Source organism: Neolamprologus brichardi, chromosome 18 (genome assembly GCF_056152115.1).
Source record: "Neolamprologus brichardi isolate AB-2024 chromosome 18, ASM5615211v1, whole genome shotgun sequence".
Taxonomy (NCBI): domain Eukaryota; kingdom Metazoa; phylum Chordata; class Actinopteri; order Cichliformes; family Cichlidae; genus Neolamprologus; species Neolamprologus brichardi.
In genome coordinates this window covers 7,659,311-7,675,995 of record NC_142121.1, presented here as the reverse complement: position 1 = coordinate 7,675,995, position 16,685 = coordinate 7,659,311, and positions in this window count along the sequence as shown.

Below are 16,685 nucleotides of genomic sequence, written 5' to 3'. Positions count from 1 at the left end.
AACTTTGTCATATAAACAAGTGCAGAGAACTGTGCTGAAATCTGGAGTGACAAAGCAAGGCAGGTACAATTACAAATACAGATATCAGTGTCACAGTAAAAAGCTTCATTTGAACATGAATTTAGTTGTGATGACGAGCTGAGACAAAAAGGTAATCACTTATTCCACTTCCTCACCCAAAGTGGAACCTGCTCCCATCTGGTTCCCCCTCTCCACCTGCTCTAAAACAGAATAAATGTAAAGCACCTGAATCAGCACATGAAACCTAGAGTTGACTTAATGATGCTCACAGAAAAATATGTTTACCTCACAGATGTCTGTGCAGGTTCTCAGTCATCCAGCTCATGGTAGTCTAAGGAGCTGCTTAGGTTTACCTCACATGTGAGATCATGTGCCTTGGAGAGCATCATGGACAGGAAAGTTTCAGGTCCATGAGCTATTTTTGCATCTGTAGATAAGAATTTGTGTGTACGTAAAAAAGATTTGTGTGTAAAAATATTTACACAAGTTACAAATTCTGTTTGTACGAATTTTGACCCGATTTTTCTTCCTTTCAGCTGATTGGTTAATGTGATGTCAATCACAAATTTAACTATCCAATTAGAGAGGAGATGGGTTTGGCTGTCGGAGGGACGCTTTACTGAGCTGCAGGTCCTTGAAGGGTGATACAGTGAGAAAATAAAACAGGCGGGAATTTCAGCTCTGACTCGATCTTTTTTCTACTTTCAACAGAAAATGTTATTTTCAGTATTAAGTGACGTCATCCTCACTATAATCTGTTACTCACTGTGTCACCGTGAAGAATATATTTATACTGTAAAAAAGAAAAGCTAGAAAAACACTTTCATTAATTACACGTGATCTGTTTCTTCTTTTCACGACAGAGTTTTTTCCTGTTTTTTTTCTCACTGATGCTTCTTTGTGAATAACTCAAAAACAACTGAAGTAATGCAGGTTCATTATAACCAAAACTCCAGACTGACAGCAAAACATGTTAGAAAATGGAAAATCCACAGCAGTGGAAAGTTCAGGAAGGTTTCTTCATGCTTCACAGGCTGCTCAGCAGAGGATGATTTAAAGATGTGTGTGAAATGGAGTGTTACGATTGGTCAGAAAATGTGATGAATGTTAACTTTTTATAAAGAAAGACAACACATTTAGTCTTTTCATTTAAATATATAAATATTAAGTTGATTAAAATCAAAGCTAACACTATGCCAGCTTCTAGCTTTGCTTGACAGGTGTAGAAAAAACCTGATGACAGACACGAACTCCCAGAAAACTGAAAAGTCAACCAAACACATCCAAACTTTGAGCCCAAAAACAGCCGTAAACCTGTGTGGTTATTATAGTAAACACTGCAGTCTTTTCTCTGTATGTGTTACTTTATAAATAGATTTATTGTGAGCATCACGAATGTTAACAGATGGAGATCTTTGCTGAAGCACACTGATCACTACATTCACAGATTGCTGTCTTTAACAGTCTCATCATTTTTCTTTCCTTCGTTCTGTGAGAATTTCTCCAAAATAATGTGTTGATCGCAGTTATTGACTGTCTGATATAATAAGTAGCTTTGTTTTAATTGTGCACGGCTCGTCTGTGTCACTGTTTCACAGAACAGCATCATCAAGATGTGGCGATAACCAAATTGTCCAGCAGGTGTCGCTGTGGAGATGGTGTCAGATTGTTTTGAAGCCTCGCTTTGCCCATCACTACTCTTTAGCCTTTGGGCATATTTATTTAACATAAAGAGCAGAGTCCATCTTCATCTACATACAGCGCCCCACCATCATGGTGAGAGCCCATAACAAACATAGTAATGATGTCACAACAAGTTGTACCGTAAAGTCTCAACCAAAGTTCCCCCTGTGACATTAAGAGTAAGGGCTTCAACACGTATAATAATTTCACTAAACAAAAACTGAAGCTTTCAAGTCCTGTTATGATGAGGTGATGAAGATGTTCTGCTGTACTGATCAGCAGAGTATCAGTTATCTCTGCTCTGTGGATGAACATAAAGGCCACGACTGACGTTTACATGAAACTGTAAACTTCTGTGAGCTCGAAATGTTTGTTAAATATTTGTTTTGATGCATTTGTGTGTTGTTGTTTCTCTTACACTTCACAGACCTTCCTTTATCACACAGACTTTATTTATCATTTTGCAAAGAAAATGTCTGTTTGCAAAGAAAAAGAAAATGTCTGCACTGCAATTTAAATGCTTGCGAGAATCCCTGGAGTTCAGCCAGCAGCAAGTGGAAAGGCTCGCTGCTGAAAATGCCACGCTAAGGGAGTCGGTGAAATCTCTCACAGAAAATGTTACTCAGCTCAATAGAGAAAATAAAAAAATAAAAGAAACGGTTATTGATCTACAAGCTCGTAGCATGCGTGATAATCTAGTATTTTCTGGTATTCCAGAAGCCGCTGGAGAGGACGCGGAGACCACGGTAAAAAGCTTCATCCAAACCCACCTGAAGCTGCCGGAGGACACGGTGAAGAACATCGTTTTCGATAGGGTGCATCGCCTCGGCCCCATTCGGGCTACGGCCGGGAGACCACGTCCTATCGTGGCCAAATTCGGCCACTTCAAACAAAAGCAACATGTGAAAAGCCGCGGCAGGGAATTAAAAGGAACGGACTTCAGCGTGAACGATCAGTTCCCCAAAGAGATCCTGGAACGACGCAGGGTCCTCTTCCCAATTCGACGCGGCTTCATCCAGAAAGGCTCCCGCGCTGTCATCGCTGTGGACCGGCTGTACGTGGACGGACAGCTCCACCGCGACCCCAACATCACTCCGTGGCTGTATTAACTTCAGACCAGATAAGAATCCGCTACACCCTTTCCCTATCCACTCACACTAACTTGCATTAACATCTGTTTAACTTACCGGTATCAAATCGCCAGTGTTGGGGAGTAACGGAATACATGTACCGCCGTTACGTATTTAAAATACACAATATGAGTAACTGTATTCCGTTACAGTTACCGTTTAAAAAGGTGGTATTTAGAATACAGTTACTTTGTTGAAATAAATGGATTACACTGCGGTACTTCCCTGTTTCATATTGTGGCGGGTCAGGACTGTTTGGGTTTTGTTTGACAGCTACGTTCTGTTGTTCCAGGCGGCAGCGTTACGGTTGCCATGGTTACAGGGCGGCGCTCTCTCTGCGTGTTTCCTGGGTGAGAGAGCGCCTGTTGTTGTTGTTGTGCTAAGCTAACAGGCAGAATGCTACAGGTATAGCTCTAAAGAATGTAGCATCATAGGCAGTGTAGTCCGTGCTGCAGGGAGAATGGACTGACATACACGTTATGTGTCTGTGAGCGAGGGAGGGAGAAAAAGGAAAAGTACGAGCTGTCATCGAGCAAAAACGGGAGCTGGAAGCATGTAAATATAATAATAACCACTGCAGCCAAGAAGAGAGCCTGACGAGCCCAGTTGTAAGTAAGTTATTAAGACTCGACTGTACACCGTGTTCGTGTTTTCCTCCAAAAACAATAAGTTCTGTTGGAGCAGCCTTTCAACGCCTCTCTCTGTCTCTCGCTAGCAAAGTTGACCCAGACAACAAAGTAAAGCTAGTTTTCAGCTACGAGCCGACACAGAACCCACTGTATTAGCCAGAGGTCCCTTTACTACGGTTCGGAGCCGCGGACCTTCAGTAACAGTAATAAATCACAGCAATAGTACATTCATGTAGTTGTAAACACCATGATAATATATTAAGTAATCCAAAGTATTCGGAATACGTTACTCTCATTGAGTAACGTAACGGAATACGTTACAGAATACATTTTGGGGCATGTATTCTGTATTCTGTAATGGAATACATTTTAAAAGTAACCTTCCCAACACTGCAAATCGCATCTTAAGTGTGATTTCATAGCAGTATTAACACCGTCACTCTCCGTCAGTGATTTAATTGGAATGTTTACGTTTTCTTTTCACTCTTCTCGTTTTTTTTTTTTTTTGTTTGTTTTTCCTTCTCTCTTTTCCCCCTCTTGTTTTTATGCTGCTCACCCTCGTCCTTGGTTTCTTTCTTTATTTTTTTCACTGCTTCGATCACCTACTTCCACACTCATCCACAAACAACATCATTTATTTAGACACTTACTCACTGCACGATCACGCACAGTCATGCGCTCAACGGCAGCACATTTACATCAGTCAGACAGCGCACACAGACCTACAGGATACACACACTTAAGCCAAGCATACTCATATTAGTAAATATGCAAACACATAGTCAGACTCAGGGAGCATCTCGCCACACATTTTTTCTCTCTCTCCCTCTCCTTATTTATGAACAAGTGATGTATTCTCTCCACCTGTCTAAGCGACACACACAGAGTACACCCCTAGTTATGTACAGACATCTATGGGTGCACTAAGATTCGTTACATGGAATGTAAATGGAGCTGGCTCCAGAGAAAAGAGGTTAAAAATATTTAACCAACTCAAAAAACTACAGGCAGATGTTGTCCTTTTACAAGAGACCCACAGACCTCTTAGAGGTTCGAATGAACTTAAAACACCTGAGTTTCCTAATGTGTTCTCAGCTTGTTATAATTCTAGACAAAGGGGAGTAGCAATTTTAATCCATAAAAAAATTAATTTCACAGTACTCGATACAGTTATAGATCCAGAGGGCAGATTCTTAATCATTAAACTATCTATACTTGATAAAAAGCTATGTATTGTAAGTGTATATGGTCCAAATGTTGATGATCCCTCATTCTTTCACGGTTTTTTCAGTGCACTCTCTGAACACTTAGATGGCACACTTGTGCTTGGAGGCGACCTCAACCTTGGACTGAATGAAGAAATGGATAGGCTCAATACAGCAGGAACTCAGCGTAATTGGCAGTCCACAAATATAATCAAACAGTATATGAGCGACTTTGGTCTTTGCGATGCATGGCGCTCCCTTCACCCCACCAGTAAGGAATATACTTTTTTTTCACATGTTCATCACTCCTACTCTCGTCTAGATTATTTTTTGGTCAGCAGCTCACTGCTGAGTGACATTTCAGACACTGAGATTCACCCTATAGCTGTCAGCGATCATGCTCCTGTATCTTTAACACTAATGCACAAGAATAATACTATGCCAAGTAAAAACTGGAGATTTAATACATCACTGCTTAAAGATGAAGACTTTATTAAATATTTTAAAAAAGAGTGGACTTCATATTTAGACTTTAATGACACTCCCGGAACATCAGCTTCTGTTTTATGGGAAGCAGGGAAAGCTGTGATGAGAGGTAAAATAATTTCTTTCTCATCACATAAAAAGAAAAAAGAAAACAAAAATATTCAGGAATTGGAAAAAAACATCAAATCACTAGAAGTAGCCTACGCGTCCCACCAAGATCAGGAAACATTGAACAAAATACGCAAAACAAAACTAGAATTAAATGAGATAATTGATAGAAAAACAAAATTCTTAGTACAAAGACTACGCTTACAAAATTATGAACATAGTAATAAATCCGGTCAATTTCTAGCAAACCAGCTAAAAATAAATAAAGAAAAAACAACTATATGTGCTGTTCAAGATTCATCTGGGAACACAATATATGACCCGAAACAAATAAACAACATTTTCAGGGATTTCTATAAAACGTTGTATTCACCACAAATAAACCCATCTAAAAAGGAAATTGATCAATTTTTAGACAACATAACTCTCCCAAAATTATTAGAAGCTCAAGCAATGGCACTGGATTCGCCACTGACATCAGGTGAGCTCCAGGAAGCCCTGATAAGTATGTCCAATAATAAGGCTCCAGGTCCAGACGGCTTTCCTGCAGAATTCTACAAAGAATTCTGGACGATTCTAGCACCAGTTTTTTACAGAACGTTGTTAGAAATCAAAGAAAAGGGCAGACTTCCATCAAATATGAATTCTGCAAACATTAATCTCCTGCTAAAACCAGGCAAAGACCCTGTATATCCCTCAAGCTATCGTCCAATATCCCTTATTAATGTAGACCTCAAAATAATCTGCAAAGCTCTCTCGAAGAGACTAGAGAAAATAACCCCCCTCTTAATTCATCCTGACCAAACTGGTTTCATAAAAGGTAGGCACTCATCAACAAATACACGTAGATTACTTAATTTGATAGACTATTCATACAGTAAAAACCTTGAAACTACAATATTTTCCTTAAATGCAGAAAAAGCGTTTGACAGAGTTAACTGGAAATTTCTATTTGCAACTTTACACAAATTTGGTTTTGGATCTTCTTTCATCAACTGGTTAAAAATATTATATAATTCCCCAACAGCTTGTGTCAGAACAAATGACCAGACATCCTCCAGCTTATGTCTCCTGAGGGGCACCAGGCAGGGATGCCCACTCTCCCCTTCACTGTTTGCAATTTTTATCGAACCACTAGCAGCAGCAATTAGACAGAATTCAGCAATTAAGGGCATAAAATGCAAGAACGTGGAACATAAAATCAGCCTTTATGCTGATGATGTGTTACTCTTTCTCCAAAATTCACAAACCAATATCTCTGGGGTGATTGAATTGATAAACTCTTTTGCAAGAATATCAGATTACTCAATTAACTGGTCAAAATCTACAGTCCTTCCTATTAATTGCTGCTTCCATAATTCCTCTTCTACTCCACTGCAATCGGGAAATATAAAATATTTAGGTATTAATATTTCTCCCAAGCTTGCAGATCTAACTAAATTAAACCATACCCCACTTTTAAAGAAAGTAGAAGGCGATCTGGCTAGATGGAAATGTCTACCCATATCACTCATGGGAAGGGTTGCTGCTATAAAAATGATGGTATTACCAAAAATAAATTATTTATTCTCAATGATCCCAACTAAACCGCCGCAAGATTGGTTCAGATCTCTAGATTCATATATGTCCAAATTCCTTTGGAAAAATAAGCCCCCACGTATAAGCTTAAAAACACTACAAAAGACCAAGGATAAAGGAGGATTAGAACTACCTAACTTTCAGCACTACTTCTTAGCCAACAGGCTTCAGTTTATCTCAGGATGGCTAAAACATACCCTTTTAGATGAACCTTGGCTAGATGTAGGACAAGCACTTTGCAATAATCTAGAGATTTCAGATCTACCATTTATCAGCTCAAACATCCAACGACATGAATGCTTCAAAAGCATCAACATCAGCTCTTCTCTGACAGCATGGTGGGAGTTTCTGAAGTTGACAGAGTCTTCATTAATCCCATGCAAACGTACACCTATCTGGAACAACCCTGACATATTACAAAACAATAATATGATAAACTTTTCAGATTGGAATGGTAAAGGAATCAAATATGTAGAACATATACTAGAAGGAACAGAATTTATTTCATTTGACAGACTAGTTACACAATATGGGATCAACAAGAAAAGATTTTTAGAATATCAACAAATTAAATCCATAATAAAAAAGAAATTTAAACCGGGTCAAGTTGAACTACAAACACCACCAAGTGTGGTTCAATTTTTTACTCTTAAAACCCCCAAATTACTATCCAAAATATACAGAATGCTTTCTAAAATAGATGAATCAATATCACTTCCTATTGCAAAATGGGAAGCGGATTTATCAGTTAACTTAGACCAAAACTTCTGGTCTCAGATTTGCTTAAAAACCTTTCATCTAATCAAAAATCCCAGTCTTCAATTAATTCAATACAAAATACTACATAGAGTGCACTATACAGGTCATCGGATGTTCAAGATGGGCTTTGCATCTACCAACAACTGCTCACACTGCCAAACCAATTCACCGGACAATTATATCCATGCTCTTTGGTTCTGTCCACCAGTTCAGAAGTTTTGGCGCGAGATATGTGAAGACTTATCAAAGTGTCTGAAATGTAACATTCCAACTTCCCCCTTAGTGTGTTTGTTGGGCAGCTTAGATAATGTCACTTCAGAAAAGAATATAGCCCATATGGTTTTCACTGCCCTATGCATAGCCAAGAAAACAGTCCTCATGAACTGGAAAAATAAAAACAATCTTAATTCTAACCAATATAGAAATTATCTATTAGATTACATTAGTCTTGATACAGCCTCTGCCACCACATCAGATCAATCGCTCTGGGCTCCTCTGATCAGCTCCATCACCTAGTGGGGGTGGGGGGTCATATTTTGGTCTCGCCTTCACTGTTGTGATTGGTGTGGGGGTAGGGTCAGGCTTAGGGCGTCGGGGGGTTCCCCGGGAGCATCTTCCTTGGGGGGCTCAACCCGGGGTAGCGGTCATGGCCAATTAGGGGCTCTGTTGGCTCTTAGGTGACGGTTTCCTCGTGGCTACGTGCAGCGGGGCTAGGGGAGGGTCTGTGCTGACGGACGGGGGTTACTGACCTGGTAGCCTGGCTGCCCCTGGGTGGGTCCGGGACGGGCGTGAGGTTCTGGGGGCGCTCCGGCTCTGGCCTGGGGCCCCGGCCGGGCCTCGGGGGCCTGGGTCCTGGTTGGTGTGTTGCCGGGGTTGTGGGCCGGTGGGTATATGGGGGCCCACCACTGGCGCGGGGTGCCGCCGGTGCGCCGAGCCACCTGGGGGGCTCTTCAACTGGTGGGGGGGGGGGGGGGGGGGGGGGTTTGTCACATCTTGCAGGAGCTTTCCTCTCTCAGGAACTCTCTCTGCAAGAGGGGGAGATACAGGAGAGGTGGAGGAAGATCTCAGCCTGGGCGTCTATTGTCTTATGTAGTCTGGAAGATGAGTGGATGATGGGGTGGGTGCAGTTTTCTCTGTGGTGGGGTTGGGTGGACTGCCCCGGGCTCTGTGGGGCCGGGTGGCGCCGCTGCACTGGGCCCCGGTTCGGATGGGCCTGGGCCCCCCTTCCCTGGCGGGTCGCGGAGTATGGGGGTGCCTACTGGGGTCAGCGGGGGAGCTGGCCCCAGGGAGGGGTCACTTGCCCCTCCCTTCCTTCCCTCCCCATCTCCAGCTGCCTCCCTCTTCCCGCTCCACCACAACCACCCACACATGTAGGGCCTTGGAGTAGGGGTGTGTCACCAGGGTGCAGAGGAGGTAACCCCCCCCTCTGTCCCCTTCTGGCTGCCTCTGCCTCAATTTTATCCCGCAACTTAGACATTCACATTACTCACACTCTCATTACACATACATATAGGATCTTGGGGGTGGGCACGCTACACGGAATCTCAATTACCATCAGGGTGTACACCTCACCCCTGGCGTCGTTGCCCACCTCTCAATTTTAAATACACGTAGACATTGAGGGCTAGCAGGAGGGACTATGCGCTTACCTGCTGCTCTCTGGCAGGTAGCTCCATGCCCTCCTGGGTTTTAAATGCACCTTAGAACACACATACATCAACACTACAATGAGCGGGTGGAGGGAGGTTAGGAGTCTTCTCTCACCCTCGTTCTCTGCGGTCTGCTGGAGCAGGGGGGCTAGGAGGAGGAGTTGGCCGTCCGACTGGGGTCCGGAGTGTGGGGCCTTAGGTTTGTAGAGTACGCTTGGGGAGTGTGATTGTGTGTACAGCTTCTCTTTATGTCTGTCTCCACGTTGGTTAAGTGTGGAGTAAGTGCATATGAGAGCATGAGGGTGGGAATGGATGTTTGTATCTGTGTGTGCCTGTATGTCTGTGTCCATATGTCAGGTTGGGTATCAGACGCCACCTCTCTGAGGACAGCTCAGGCCCTCCAAGGTTTGGAGGCCTATCTCCCCCCACCACTTCCCCTGCCGGGGGCGGACTCCCTCAGACATCGGTGCGTTGGTGGTTCTTTGTGTCCGGGGGTGGGTGTCCGGGTACACACCGGCTCACTCCTTGGCGGCTGCTTATCGGGGCCTGGAGCCTGGGGCTCGCTTGGGCCACTTCGGAGGTGGGGTGCCCCCGGCCTCTCGGCCTGGGGCTCGGTCACTCAGGCACAGCTGGCTGCCGGCGGAGCTCATGGGCACGTCGCTGCAGCCCCCCCTGGCTTCTGCTCCGTGGCTGCTGGGTGACCCCTCATCTGGGACTCTCCTCAGCTCTTTCTGGGACAGTGGCACGGCTGCCCCTCTGTTGGTCTTCCTTGGTCTCTTGTGTTCTGGGGGCCTCTGGATGTCTGGAGTTTTGATCTCCTCCATGCCTGCTTCATGCCCTGGAAGACGGGGCTGTGGCTCCCCACACCCTCTAGCAGATCATTACATGAGGGAACCTTTTAAGAAAACAAGCGCGTCCATGCTCACAGGTGTACACACGGGTGATCACACACACAAACTACACCCTTTTTGGCTCCTACCTCAATGCACACTGTGCTGTCGATCTTACGTGCTGCACAATAATGTTTAATATTTAGTATTTACTGTCATATTCCCATATATCATTGTGATGTTGTTTATTGTATTACTCTCGTTTTCTTCTGCTTGTTTTCTTTTTTCTTTCTCAACAGGTGATCCAGGTGATCGATACATGTATTTTTTTTTATTTTTTATTTTTTTTTTTTGCTTATTCTGTTTTTTGTTTTTTGCCCTTCTCCCCCGTCCCTCTTCTCAACTGTTTTTCTTTCCCTCTTTCTTTCTCCCTTTTCTTTCCCCCAGTCAAGTCTGTCCCGTATTCAGCAAGTGAAAATAAAATAAAGAATAAAAGGTGAATCAAATGGACCATTACGGCAAAGCTGGGATGGTCAATTTGGTAAAGAAAATCCGTTGGGCATCTTTCTTCGTCTTTAGACAATAATTCTGATGGCAAAAGAGCCAAACGGGACAGGCAAAAAAAAAAAAGAAAAAAAAGAAAAAGAGAAAGAAAAGGAAAAAAGAAAAAAAAAAAAGAAGAAAAAAAAAAAGGAAAAAAAAAGAAAAAAAAAGAAAAAAAGGGGAAAAAAATGAAAAAAAAATGTCTGCACTTATATTTCCATTTATATGTCAAAAAGGATTTTTTAGAAGATTTCTTACACACTTACAAAAACGTTAGTAATTTAAATGGACTGTTTGTTTGGATTTGATGATGTTATCTTTTAGATTCTTAAATTGAAGTCTCCATTATGAATAAGTTACTTGGTAATTAGTCTGATTTATTGGAGACAGTTGTTCCCATGTCTTATTCCAAAAGTGTCAGAAGGAAGTAAGATTACAAAATATTGTGACATTAAGTACAAAGTTTATTCATTATAACTCCATATATTTTGATAGTAAGCTTGAAAACATGGAGTAGCCAGCAGTCTAAAACTTTAGAGCAGTAGTGTGTGTATTTTATACAGTCAGATTTTCTTGTTTAGAGAGCAGATTGAACTCCTGCCAGTAATTAGAGAGAACGTACTGGCCTCACATTTCAACCTGCTATCTTGCTGCTTTTTGAACAATAACATCTGCCCATAGATGTTTCTGACTGAGAAAGACTATTTAAGATGGACTTTAAGAATTTGAACCTTATCTTTAATGAATGCTCTGTCCCAGTTTAATGTCATACTTTTTTTTTTACTTTCAGAGAAAGTGTGTACCATGAAAATAGACTGAATTAATGGTGTTAAGAAAAAGGCTAACCAAAAACACAGCTAGAACAAAAGCAAAACTATGCATGCTCATTCTGTTTACATCTACACATTCCTGTCTAACCTGTCAGACAAAATAAAAACACCTGTGTAATTGCTCCACAGCTAAAGTATGCTCTTGCAGTGACTTCAGTCTCTGTCTAACAGAAACTCGAGACAAAGAAAGCGACTGAGACACCTGATAAGCAGGATTATTGGCATGTGCTTTTCTATTGCTACATAACAAGGAACTAAACAGTCAGTTTCCTCGGCTAAAACTATACAGACAAATCAAATAGACATATAAATGAAAGGCAACTTAAGATCATTTATTCATTTAGGAATATGATCAAAAGTATGGGAATCTTTAGGATTACCCGTTCGTTTAAAACTGAAATGGCAGCTGGGTGTTTGTAATCAATGGGATGACAGTCAAGTGTTTCATAAATCTCTGTTTATAGTGGAGAGATATATAAACACATATCACAGGAATGGAACCATAGCATGAATGCTTAAAAAAATATAAGGTATTGATCATCATTATTTTGAGAAAGTAAAAAAAACTTCTCTGTAAGAGAAACTCTACCGAGAGAAGGAAACTGAGACACACGATAATCAGGGTCATCTGCATGTGCATCGCTGCATAACAAGGAACTAAACAGTCAGATTCCTTTAGTCCTAAAACTATACAGATGGGTCAAATAGACATATAAATGAAAGACAACTCTAGGTAAGTCGTTCAGAGTGATTAACACCACAGAAAATATAATTATACACTTCAAGTGTTTCCATTTTGACTAGTAACATACGGTAGCGCCTGGGTGGAGCGCAAGCTTTAAACTCATGCACAGGTTTATGATGAGAAAACACTGAATTTACATCTTTATGATACTATATCTAAAACAACTACAAACGGTAACGGTCAGAAAACTGTTGATCCACGTCCTGCTTGCTCACCCTTTCATCAACACATTGTTGTGGAAGTTTTCCATTTAAATAAAGCCTGCAGACGAGCGGTGAGCGGTAGCTAACATTCTTTAATCCAAACACACAAAGAACAGACAACCAAGCTTGATGGAGAGCCTACATGACCACGGGGCAGGGTCAGCAGAGTCTCACTGAGCCTAGCATGGCTCTCAGTTAAATAGCTTCTCCAGGAACAAAAGGCAGTACACAGCTGGTTCACACCTTAAGGTTCACACTCCCTTGCTACTTCCCAGAGTCCTAGAAGAGACAAAAGGCTCTTCCTGTGGAGTTCCTGTTTCCCCCAACATCCTTACTACACGCCCTCTTAACGTATGAGTGTCAGACATGTTAAAATCCAGTGGCACCAAGGCATCATACAATAATGTGATTAATACATAAGTGAAAGAAATTCCTATACAATCCCACCCTTTGATTCTTAAATCAAGAATCACATTAAAACCAGAATTTCTTTCCTGACATTCTGTATATCACATCAACATTATTGTGCACTTAGCATAACATTAGCACAGTGAAGCTGGAGGATGAACGCCAACTTTTTTTCCACTCGATAAAAGTTAACGTGACGGATTTTGGTGGTTTGGGACAAATGCAATCGCATAGCAGGATGCTATACACGGGCCAAACTTCAGTCAGGAGAACAACTGAGATCATTCATCCACAATACGAGGTTAGTTATTAATATACTGCAACAACATGGGAATAGAGCAGCTGCGAGAGAATTCAGCATTAATGAATCAATGTTACAGAAGTGGAGGAAGCAGTTTTTGGCTTTCCCCATATTTCAAAAGTGCTTCATCTCTTTGCTATGACTGTCGGCATAATTTGCAGATGATAATGGTTTATAATGGTTTATCAGCGGCTACCGCTGCGACGCTTTCGACCAAAACAGGCACAGCTTGATGACATCATCAACATGCACTATCGCGATAGAGCGGTATAGTCAAAATCTCTATCGTTGGCCAAATTTATATCGTTTCTATCGTATATCGTTTCTATCGCCCACCCCTACGGTGGAGGCCAGCAGGTGGATGGGGGAAAGGGGAGGCGGAGGTGGAGAGACTGAAGACGGCCGCCGGTCCGACTGTCAGGTGAAATGAGCTTCAGGTAAGAAGTTATGACCTGCAGTCTATCTGGGTCAGATATAAACCAAGTTTAGGTGGAGTTTATTTTCATTGTGCTAACTTTTTACAGTCAGTTACAATAACTCGTACTGTGTACTAGCTAGCATGACGGAGTTTCTATACAGTTGGGTGGGTGCTATGATGTTACTGGTGAACTTTATTTTATTCATATGGTTAGTTAATAGAGTTGCATACCGTCCCGTAAAAAACAGAATCCTCTGGTATTCAGAGTTAATATTACGCATTTCGTATTGAGCTGAAAATAAACGCGATTTGTCCCGTACTTCAGCTACAATAAAAAAAAGACAAAAAGCTGGAGTTATTCTGTGTCTTTACGCTGTCAGCTGCCTCTTCTTCTCTCATTCTCCCCCCTCCCTCTCCTGCTGCTACTTCAATCATGAAACTGATCAATGATCAGCTGATCGGCATTTCTGCCGCAAGTCCTGTCTCTCTTGCTTGTTTATCTCCCGCTTTGCGCCAGAAAGAGGAAACTAGCGGAGGTCGCGTTAAACAGCAGAAGCGCCTTTAAACTTGATAAGCTGTTGTTAGAATTTTTTTAATATTACTTTCTAGTATCAGCTGATGTTTGCTGGAGCCACGGCCGTAAAAGCTGCTGGTCATGATATCTGTTTGTATATCTGGTGAGAGGGAAACATGAAGATGAAACCAGGAGACGTCCTTACTGAATCATCAGAGCTGAACAGGTGATGGAGAAACAGGTTTACCTTTTAGGTGACATGAATGGGTTGAAGGAAAGTTATGAACTGTTTCTGAGAGACAAATAACACCAGGATCCTTTTCTATGTAGCTGACAGCTGGTAACTGTGCAGGGGCGGGTCTAGCAAAGTGTTGCCAGGGGTCCATGTACGGCATTAACAGGGAAAGGGGGGCACAAAGAAATACTTTTCTTTCTTATTCACATTTAAAATTTCTAGCTTTTAACAAATAATTATCTGAATCTTACAATCAAAGTTTTCATCTGATGTCAAATTTATAGAAATCCGTTATTGTACATAGTAAGTTTTTTTTCAGGGTCCCAACATAATTTCTTCAGAAGAAAGTACTGTACATGATGCCAGTATTTTCCCACATTTTCTAGATACTGTACTAGTACTTTGTGTAAAATGCCATCAAAAAGGCAGTTCAGTTTTATTCTTTCTCACCTGTCTTTCTGTCTCCTTTCACTTTTAAAAGGTTGCCATGTTAGAAAAAATATTTTGCCCTGCCATGCTGTTTATTGATGTGGCAAATAAATACTTTATGAAAATATCACTAAATCTGTCATTTATTATTTTTAATATTCAGTAATGGTCATGTCTCACCTCTAGTCTTCTCTGTCTTAATTTCAGGTTTCCACCATATGTTGTAGATAGTTCAGGAAGTTAACTCAACCAAGCAGTCTTTGGGTTTCGGCTAAGTACTGTTTAGAATACCAGAATAGGGAGGATGGTGTAGGTTTAAGTTTATTAGATTGATACATATGTACCAACAAGACAGTGTACATCACTGTCACAACGACGTTTGTTTTCATTCAAAGGCTTTATGGTTTTTCCTATAATACCTGGTGGGCCGGTCTCTAGTCAAAATGCCCGGGCTGATTTTTTGTCCCAGTCCAGCCCTGGTCATACCGAGTGTAAAGCTGCTACCACAGCGAGATTTGATCGGTTAAGAGAGAGAGCGATATCAAAACAGCCACGAAAAGTCCGCATATATGTGCCCAAGTGTTGTATTGAAGCAAGCAAGTGATGAATAACTGTTTTCCAGTATGTTGGGGGTTTTTTTTCACTGTTGATTTGTTTTTCACCGAAGCAGCTAATAAAGATGATGGAACACAAGTTTGCCTCTTTCTTGTAAGATTCTATAATAGAATGAAACAATAATGCCATTTATAAATAAAGAAAAATTAAATGAATTACAAAACTCTTTTTTTTTTCCTATTAGATCTGAAAATGTTGTGTAATACTACAACCTGAAACAACAAATAGATTGCGTTGGCCTGTACAGGAGATAAAGAACAAAAATGTAACAACAGCGGTGAAATGGAATAGTCCAAATCACCAAAGTAAACTGGACCTGGGCTTGTTGCAGGGATCTAAAGTTACTAAACAATTTGTGAGTGTATGCACTCACACTTCACTCAAGATCATATAATAATAAATATGTGCGTGATGAAAGTTGGGCAGCACGCTAACGTGCTTACTCCACTCTGTGTGCTCGTATGGGTCTGACCCTTTCACTCCTTTGATTTTTTCCTCCTACTTTGTTTTTTGGCCTTTTCCTCAAGTCTGTCTTCGCAAGGACCTGCCGAGTTCTTCTTCATTTTGTACATAACTGTTTTGGGGGTGAATAAAATGCAAGTAGGGATTAAAACTGCAGAATTAATGATTACCGGTGCTGGAAATGCTCGTGTTTGATGCAGTGTCTTGATGTTGTTGCCACTCGTATCCGACATGCAATGCGCGAAAGTCACGTGGTCTGTCAATCTCTATTTCAAACAGTAACAGTTCAAAACTGGAAAAATAAAATTCCAATGAAACCTGTTAACACTTGGAGCGATCTCTGAAGATAGCAGCTACTCCTCCACCTCGACCAGATCTGTGTGGGACATTAAAATAGCAGCAGTCTGAAGGCAAAAGTTCTGCAAAGGCGCTGGAATCACCAGCAGTTATCCACGTCTCAGTTAGGCAGAGAAAGTCCAAGTACTGTGACAAAAAATATTCCTTAAGGATAAAAGTCTTATTCGATACCGGCGTTTACCAGGCCAAATTTGGCCGGAGTTGAATAGTCACCAGACTTAGAAGCTCGCGCAACATAACGCAGGTTTTGCAGATTCACTCCGCGCTGCCGTGGACAGGGAGGCAGGGAGCGGCCGGGCGGGAACAGCTCAGAGCCAGCGAGCGGCACCAGATACGTATAGGATGGCTTACGAAGATGCCAGGGAAAAGGGGGGCGACAGGCAACGCCAGGGACAGCAAAACAAAACGCCAGACAGGCCTTCAATTTCAGTAATCTCCCACTCCGTTTGCCGCGACAGCGACCTCGCTTCCGCAGAGACGGCACAGGTACACGGAGCAGGTGAGTAGGAACCAACGACAGGAGTGGAGGCGGTATTTTGTGTGCATT